At 36.6% G+C, this 9975-nt stretch overlaps 1 pseudogene; it reads right to left on the bottom strand.

The window, feature by feature from the left end:
• Positions 1-1605: 1605 nt before the first annotated feature.
• Positions 1606-8032, bottom strand: LOC101621190 (annotated as a pseudogene).
• Between the last annotated feature and the right edge of the window lie 1943 nt (positions 8033-9975).

Genomic DNA, 9975 nt, shown 5'->3' with positions numbered 1-9975 from the left:
CATAGGGAATGGACCAGTCTATATTTTCATGAGCAGTGTGAGAGGGATTTTTATCTCCACACCCTCACCAGCACTTGTTGCTTATGGTCTTTTGAATATGAACCATTCTCACAGTTATGGAATGGTATCCTATTGTGGCTTTGATTTTATTTCCCTGACAAGAGATTAGTATTTTTTATGTGCCTGTTGCCCACCTATCTGTATGTCTTCTTTATAGAAATATTATTTAACACGTTTGCCCGTTTTTGATTGAATTGTTTCCTCTGTTGAGTTGTATACATTTTTAAAATATCTTGTGTAATTTGTTCTTTGTTAGATGTATGATGTGCAAGTATTTTCTCCCATTTAATTGGGTGTCTTTTGTTTTTCTTTCCCTATGAAGATACTTTTCAGTTTGATGTATTACCACTTGTTTATATTTACTTTTGTTTCTTTTGTTATTGAAGACAAGTCCAAAAAGACATCACTGAAGCCAATATTGTGGAGTTTTTTTTCTCTATAGTTTATCAATGTATTTTATATATTCAGATACTATATCCATGCCTTTAATTAAGTTTGACTTAATTTTTGAGGAAGGTATAAGATTGTGATCTGGCTTTATATTTTTCCATGTAGCTTTTTCCATTTTCCCCACTATCATTTGTTGAAGAGCCTCTTCTTCTGCAATTTATATGCTTGACTCTGTTGTCATATTTTTTTTTCCTGATAAAAGGAATCTAGGTTTTTAAATTACTTTTCTTTAAACAATTGCCAAGACCAGAATCAAAGATGAATGAAGGCACAACAGTTTGCTCTGGTTTTATGTTATTCAGATGTGAGGATTTTTTTTTTAACAAATAAAAGCTAAACATGGGGGGAAAATCACTGAAAAAAATCTTAACAGTTCCAGAAATGCTCATCAGTTGTGCTATAGACACTTAGAAAGCCTATCTCACAATTTAAATCTCATTAGTAAAAGCAGCTTTCACAATTGTTTTGTGATTACATATTAAAGGAAAAAAAAAAACCTGTAACGCCTTTTAATATTCAGTTTGAACCAAATGCGCAAGAATAAAAAATTGTCACTGTTTCCAGTGTCATTATTTTTCTTTAAGAAACAATGTGGGTTTTACTACCTTCAAAATATTTACTAATCCTGCATTACTCACAGGCTTTTTTTTTTTTTAAACAATGTAGAAAATGGATATTGCAATGAATGAAAGAAACCAAATGTCAGTAATAAGGGAGATGTATTCCTTTGGGGAAATGATTATTAAAAAAGAAATCCAGTGTGTATATGCAAACTAAGCAAGGAGATTCAGTGCTTTGTTTTTAATTCTTCCTCAAAAATCCATTTTTCCTAAAGTATCCTTCCACCAAATTGGAAGTGAAGGGCTAGGAGGGCGTCGTTGGGTGGCAATGGCTGTGCCATTGATGCTGTGCTGGGAGACTTGGAGGTCCAGCCTCAGGGTAGGATTAGGGAGAAGCAGTGAGGCTCCTGGCCATGCCAAAATGTGGCTTCTGTACCAGGATCCCTGAACCATCCAGAGGTCTGGCTCGGCCTGCCCTGAGAGCCACTGGGCAGCACAGGCATTGCCTTGCTGGTTACCTCCCCATGCCACTTAGTCATCCCCTCCATATCAGGCCCACTTCCATGCAGAATATGGTGGGCCTATTGCTAAGGCCTTTCTGAACAGCCTCTTGATCATGAAACATGACAAAACCAAAACTGGGTAACTTGCCACACTGTTAATGTGCAGCTCCACCACATTGCAGTAATTTTGAAAGTTTTGCAGCTCTGACCTGTCTACCTTGTGAGGCAAGTTGCCAATAAAGAATTGGTGACTATGGGGGCATGTGACAATTCTTTGGTTTCAATATTGCCTTGCTTACCAGCTTCAGGAATTGGTCTCAGTCCCCTCTGATGAGGAATATTTATTTGTTGTTTTACCACTCTTCAGTCTCTCTGGGGTCTTTTTGGTGGAATATGAAATTTTGGCTCTCTGGCTTTGGCTAACACTTTCATAACATGGGATGTTAAACCAGTCACTCTTACAGCACCACCAGGAAGAAAGTTATAGTTCACCAAACCCCGCAATACCACCTTTGGGTCAGAGGCAAGGTTCACAGGGATGAAGATGAGCTTTTCTGAGTGTCTTTTGGATCTGTCTCTTCCAGTGCCCTCTGACTTCTCTTGGATTTCAGATACAGGTTCTTGTTTCAGTTTTGGCTGAGGATCAGGCTTGGGCTCAGCAATGGTTTCCTCTAAATATTTTTCCAGATCATTGCTGACAGTTTGATCATAGAAAGTTCCAGAATTATCAAGTCCTACTTCAGGTGTCTGCTCTCTTTTTTTAGAGTTCTTCTAATTCTTCCACAGTTTCCTCCTATGGCTCAGGGTCAAAACCACTAAAGACCTCCTTTTTGTATTTGAAGATATCATTGTAGAACCTATTTGCCACAGAGCCTTTGGGAACAGACAGAAGCCTGCATGAACATGCTCAGAGCCTGGATGTTGGGGAGCAGCCCCACCAACTGGACCAGAGTGCTATGAGCATCGACCTGTTGTATCTTAAAGTGTCACTTGGTGAAGTTCTGTGACATCACTTTTCTATAGATTTCTTTCTGTCCGTAGACCACATCTGCTGGCTTGTCATTCTGTCCATAAAATCTGTGCAATCTGGAGGAGTATAGCAGGATATAGTATATTCTTAGCTGACAATTTTTATTAATTATTTTAAGTATAGCATTCAATTCTCTCCTTGTCTGTGTAGTTTTCTCTGAGAAATCTGATATTTGTCTTAAAAGGATATCTTTTATATATTATCTGCTTTTGCCCCAAGCCACCTTAAATAGTCTTTCTTTGTCTTGACCTTTTGGGTATTTTATCACCATGTCTCTTGGTGTAGGTTTTATTGCATTTAGGTAACCAGGTGTTCTTTTAGCTTCATGATATTATATATTTTGCTCCATCACCCAGTTTGGGGCACGTTCCTCTATTATTATTAATAGCGATCAGTTCCCTTTCTTTCTCTTCCCTTTATGGAATAGCTTTTATCATTATGTAGCCTTTCCTAACAGATTCTGATCACTTGTAAAATGTTTCCTCATGTTTCCTACATATTTCTTGTCCTTCTTTTACCTGTTTCATTTGTTTCATATGATCTTCAAGGTCACTAATTCCATCTTTCATTTGGTCCTGTCTGCTTCCATAGCTTTCTTCAGAATTCTTTATCTCCTATATTGCTGCATCCTACAACTTATTTAAATCTTAATTTATAATGCCTGTTCATTAATTCTATTTCTTCTGACATTCATTTTTGCCTCCATTCTCATCCATTTCTTTGAATATCTTTGTCATGACAATTTTGAAGTCTCTCATAGAAATATAAGATAGTCCATATCTTTAGGTTGAGTTCTGGAGACTTGGTCCTCCCTTGTGGTTTTATATCCCATTAAGGTGTCAGGTTGCCATTGGTTTTGATTGCCGAGGAGAAAAGTAGGTACCAATCCTGACTCCCCACTCCACCCTCCATACTAATCACAGCAAACAGGATACTCTGCATTTTCAGGATGTGGTCACTGTGGGTAGTTCTACTTCCTGACTTCACATTCTGGGTTCAAGTCCAGAGGTCATATGGGGTTGGGTTGGGCATTTTCCTTGACTTTTTGAAGCTTTCTAATAAGTCCCTGCAGTTAGGGCTATGCATATTATGCTCAGAGAGCCTATACTCTTTGGTGTTTCTTCTTATAACGATACATGTATTGTCCATCTAATAATTGTCATCTAATAATTGTTAAGATTTCATTTAACCATAATTGTTTGCACGAAGGCCATATCTTCAGATACATTCACAAAGAGGATTAGAACGTAAGCATATTAAATTGGTAGGAACAAAATCTAGGACACAGAAAGGAGCATGCTGATTTGGGGTTATAAATACAAAAAGCAAATATAAATATGTAGATATAGATATAGGTATATAGAGAGAGGAGATTCAAGAGTATATGTGTTCATAACAAAATAGAAAGATATTTTGAAAAAAATTAAACAAAAATAAATTTTAATTTAAAAACAAACCTGACAAAATAAAAATTTCAAAATTAACAAAAATAAATTTGTTTATAATAGGTTAAGCTGTTTTTCCTACCAGATTCCACTAAAAAATATTAGAATCAATAAATCAATACAGTAAAAATGAGAGAAAACAAAATCATGATATAAAAAGATTGTTGAGTTCTTATATGAAAACAACAAGCTAAAAGAGGAAGAAATCAAGTAACAGTCACATATGCAGTTGTATCAAAAAGAATACTAAGAAAAATGAACTAAATAACTTTTCTTAACCCATAAGAAAAGTGTGTTTGTAGGGCAAACTAGTACCTTAAAGTATCTTCTGGAGAAAAAGGTATATCCAGAGATTCAGAGATGAAATAAGCTTTCTTGAAGTGATTGGAGATAAACATTGGTAAGAACACTTCAATGCTAATTCTGATGAAATCGTGGAGGTTGAGTGTGGAATTAACATAAGAGTGAGAAACTCCTGGTGACCACAGAATATGACAATACCATACCCACATTTTCATGAGAATCAAGAATTTAAGATAATAGATTGTAAGTGTTATAGAAAAGGAAGAATGTATTGGACAAGGGGTAAAAACAATATCTACTGGATAAATACTTGTGAAGATCACAATATCAAGACAGTCCACTAAAGGAAATTGTAGAATTTTTCCCTTCCTCTATACATTGTCGCTACACTAACGGAAGCCTATGATAATGACAAGGGATTAAACTGAAAGAACTACAAAACAGAGGCTTCCTTTAGGCAGGCATAATTTGGAAAACTAAGTGTGAAAAAGAAACAAAACCATAAACACACCATAAACACAAAATAATCTGATGTCTCTGGAACATGATTACTACAGGAGACATTAAATACAGTCTAATTATTAGCTAGATTACATAGACTTATAATAAAGATCATATTACCTCACTTTGTTTTAACAGATACATCATAGTCTCATATTCATCTTTCACTAAAAAATTTCAAATCATGTCAGAAGTAAAGAAAATGCAGTGTAAAGAAAAAATAGGCAGCAGTAGATATGACAAAGTAATAATCATAAAGGGAACTTGAAATAACAATGATTAATATGTTAAAGGCTCAAATGGAAAAATAAATGTTGACAACAGAATAAAGCAGATAGGTAATGGAATCAGAGATAGATAAATTCTAGAAAGAAGACAGTTTTAAGGCATCACTCTCTCTTTCTAACCCAGTCCATCTATCAACACCCTGTGATGGAAGAGTTGACAATCTCAATAGCCTAGCTATGGAAACAACTCAAGTCTATTGACAGATGAGTGGATAAAGAAAATATAGTATGTACATAAGATGGATTATTCAGCCTTAAAAAAAGGAAATCCTGCCATCTGCAAAAACTTGGATAAACCTGGAAGAAATTCTGCTAAGTGAAATAAGCCAATTCTAAGACAAATACTGAAGAGTCTAAAGTAGTCATACTCATATAGCAGAAAATAGAGCAGTGATTATCAGGGTCTGGGAGTGGGGAGATGATGAGTGAGCTAAATATTTGTTTGATGGGTATAAAATTTCAAATACAAAACATGAATCAGTTCTAGGTTCTAGATATATCCTATCTACATATTTGATATATTGCCTATAGTCAGCAGTATAATCTTTTGGATTTAATTTGTCACACACATCCTTCATTGCAGAATAGAGTTTGTGATCACTTTCTCCCTTCAAAACAACTATCAAAGAAGTATTTGCTTAAAGAAAGACTTAGAAGTTCCCTTACAGAATCACAGGACTTTCTAATGGGGTCAATCTAAGATTGGAAGTTGACTTCAGGAAAGGAGTGGGAAGAAACCAAGGGAGGTGGGAGTAGGAAAGTAGATACCTTAGTCAGCAGAAAGGACTGGGGTTCAGTTATCCATGGCATGGGACAATGAAGAACACTGTGAATTTCCCTGGAAGAAAATTTCAGAACGGGAGTGCAGTTTGTGATTTGACACACTGGAAATTCTGAGACTCACTCAGACATGGAGAGTGTCTGAGTCCCTTCACCAGCCTCCCATAAGTAAGAGGTCAAAGAGTTGCAAGGTAGGACCAAGCCAGACTCCATCACAACCCATGAGCAGGGGGAGACCTGGTGAGAGAGAATTCACCAGTTCTCTGTAAAATATCCGGTAGGCCTGCAGATCTTGCAGGTCTAGTCACAGAGGTAGCAAAGTCGTGGCTGTTCTTTTGTGGCAGTCATATCCTACAGTCATAGCCACACAGTGGTGCACTCACCTGTTTTTTTTTTTTTTTAGATTTATTTATTTATTTGTACAGAACTGGGGTACAGGCCAGAGATGCTGAGGGTGAGAGAATTCACCAGAGACAGAGCTGGGAGCAGAACAGGCAGATCGACAAAGTACACTGCTGAGGGGAGCAGCGGGCAGGTCAGAAGAGGTCAGGAGAGGTCTGCCACGCCATGTGGTCGCCTCCGGGGCAGGCGGGAATCGAACTCATGCAGAAGTGGCTTTAGCTTCTTAGTGCAGTGCTTTAACCCGCTGCGCCACCACGGAGGGCCCGCACTCACCTGTTTATAAGGCCCATCTGAGTCCCAGTGTGTGAACCTTGTGGCCAGAGTTTGTACTGCTCACCAGGTGATTGAAGTTTTTTTTTTTTTTTTTTTTAAGATTTATTTATTTATGCATACCGAACTGAGGTACAGGCCAGAGGTGCAGGGGTGGTGAGAGGATTCACCAGAGACAGAGTAGGGAGCAGAATAGGCAGATCGACAAAGTACACTGCTGAGGGGAGCAGCCGGCGACCTCAGAAGAGGTCTGCTATGCCATGTTGGTCACCTCTGGGGTCAGGGATCAAACTCGTACAGAAGCAGCCACCACTAGCTTGCAGTGCTGCATCTTAACCCATTGCACCACCAGGGAGGGCCTGAGATTTAAGTTGTATAGGCATGATAAATTTTGGAAAGTAACTGCCAGGAGGAGGTATGAGAAATTAGGAAAATGAAGTACCAAACAGCTTTCTGGAAGGGAGATGAGAGGAGGCAGAGGTGAATAACTTCTTCACTCTCCAGCAAAACTGAGGTAAAGCAGTTAAGTTTCAGTTTTTCTCCTGCCCTCATTTAATAAGGTTGAATGAAGAAGAGAAGCAATCAAAACTAAATTTGCAGCAGTCCAATCATGCACAAAAAAATTAAAAATAATAAAGCAACACACATGAGTAAGAAGCAAGGAACACCTGAACACAAGATGGACAAACTAACTCCTGGGACACACACAAAGGAAACAGAAATAGAGGTCCTATGAAAGTCTGTACATCAACTTTTAAAATGCTAAATGAGCTCCTGGAAAGTGTCAAAAGTAGATAACTGGGTGCAAAATCTTAGAAAGGAGATATAGGAACAAAGAGAACTCTTTACCAAAGAGATTGAAAATATTAAAAGGTTACAGACAGAATAAGACTCTGAATGAAGAGAAAACAAATGCAGAAATTGCTTTAAATAGAACTTGAGCAAGCAGAAGAAAGAATTTCAGAAATAAAAGATTCAAATACACAAAATCATAATTAGAAAAAAAGAGAAAGAAGGTGCAGGGAAAATGAGGGAATGCTATAAGAAATAATAGACTTAATTAGAAAAGGAGATATAAGGGCAATGGGTATTCCAGGAGTTGAAGAGAGAAAAGAGTAGAAACCTTGTTGAAACAAATAATAGTTGAGAAATTAACAAATCGAAAGTATGAATTTAGCACAGATGTCCAGGAAGCAGAAAGACCACTCAAATTTCCAAATGCAAAATAGCCTATGATAAGACACATTATTTACAAATTATCAAAAATTAAGGATAATAACATAAAATTACAGGACGCTAGAAAAACAAAATAATTTGCAAAGGCACCCAAATTAATCTTTCTTAAGATTGTGCTCTATTTCCAGGCAAAAAGAGAATGGAAGGGATTGTTCATAATATTTTTTATTTGAAGGGAAATGCTGTTTTATTTACCTGAGGTCATGTCGGGATATCCTCATGAAGTGTTACCAACATAGTACACCCACTATCAACTCATCTGTATTCTACCACCATGCACCCCTGTGCTTCCTTCCCTCTGTGTTCTCTCCCCTCCCATATCCACTTCTCCCTTGGTATCTCAGTTCTGTAGTCAGCTACCAAGGGGTTGTTTTTCAGAATGTCTTTATCTGACTGTTAGTTATATTCCACATATTAGTGACACCATCTAATATTTAGCTTTCTCCTCACTTATATCACCGTTAAATACAAGCACTACCAGCCAAGCACACTCTATCCTACAAAAATATCATTCAAATATAAAAGAGAAAGAAAGGCTTTCCCAGACAAGCAGAATTTAGTGGAATTTATCACAACCTGACCTACCTTATAAGATATGTTGAGAAAGTGTTTCCACAAGGAGAAAGAAAATGAAACATAAAACCCTGAGCGAAATGACAACAGGAATACAGAATCAGAAGCAGGGACAAGAATATGATGAACCATCACCAACAACAAAACACTGAAAAGAGGAAAAAATGGGCAGAACCTTTATACTTAAATGTTAGAGAGCAGAACCCAGATCTTGGGGGAATTATTTAGACATAGGGATTTAGGCTTAACCCTCATGGTAACCACTAAAAAACAATCATTAATATAGGCTCACAGATGAAGAGAGATAGAATTTGAGAGAACCAGAATAAATGGAAGTAAGAAAATAAGGATAACAATCCTATTTGTAATTTACACCACAAAGAATGAAATACCTGGGAGTAAACTTAATATAGCTGAAATACCTATATAATGAAAACTATAAGGCTATGTTAAAGGAAATAAAAGAATACACAAATAGTGAGGATAGCCTATGCTCATGGGTTGGAAGAACTAACACCATTATTGGCCATATCAGCAAATGTAATTTACAGATTCAATGTAATACCTGTCAAAGTCCCAATACTTTTTTTGTGAAAATTATAAAATCTACATGGCACCTCAAAATGTCCTGAATAGGAAAAGCATTCCTGACAGAAAAGGTGAAAAAGGGAAGCATCATACTTCCTGACTTGAAACTGTATTACACATCACAGTAACAAAAAAGGTATGGTATTAGGACAAAAAAGAAACTTAGACTAATGGAATGGAATAGAATAGAATGTCCAATGATAAATTCATACAAATTTAATTCATACATGTAAAGTTTGACAAAGCAACTGCAAACATACAATAGAGAAATGGAAATTTCTTTAATATAATGATATTAAATTTCTTTAATATAATGATGTTAGGAAACATGGACAGCCACTTACAAAATAAGTAAAGTTAATCCATAATATTGAATTCATAATATTGAATTAAATTCATAATAATTTAATTCAAAGTGGATTACAGATATAGATATAAGAACTGAAATCATACAATACCTAAAAGAAAGCATGCACAATACAGAACATTTACCTCAAATATCTATCTAGGTACTCAATGGCAAGGGATACAAAAACAAAATTTAACAAGTAGGACTACATCAAACTTAAAAGCTTGTACACTTAAAAAGAAACAATCACAAACACAGACAGCTTACAGACTGCTCAAGAAGATATTTGCATATCACATCTCTGAGAAGGGGCTAATTTCCAAAATATACCAAGTACTTAAATAATTCATCAACAACAGCAAAAACTGACGAGTCAATAAAAAAAATGGGTGACAGACCTAAAAGATGACATTTTTAAGAACATATGAGATGGCCTTCATACATGTGAAAAAGTCACATATCAGGTAAATGCAAATCAAACCACGACTAGCTATCATCTCGCCTTTGTGAGAATAGCCCATATCAAAGAAAATGGCCCATCCCAAAGAATAGCTAGGAGGATGTGGAGAAAAAGGACTTCTCATGGAGGGTTGGTAAGAATGCAAGTTGGTGCATTTATGCCTTCCATTGGGCTTCCC

Source organism: Condylura cristata, unplaced genomic scaffold (assembly GCF_000260355.1).
Source record: "Condylura cristata isolate star-nosed mole 26May11 unplaced genomic scaffold, ConCri1.0 scaffold00019, whole genome shotgun sequence".
Taxonomy (NCBI): Eukaryota; Metazoa; Chordata; class Mammalia; order Eulipotyphla; family Talpidae; genus Condylura; species Condylura cristata.
The sequence above is the reverse complement of the archived record's forward strand: the minus strand, read 5'-3'. Positions and strand labels throughout refer to the sequence as shown.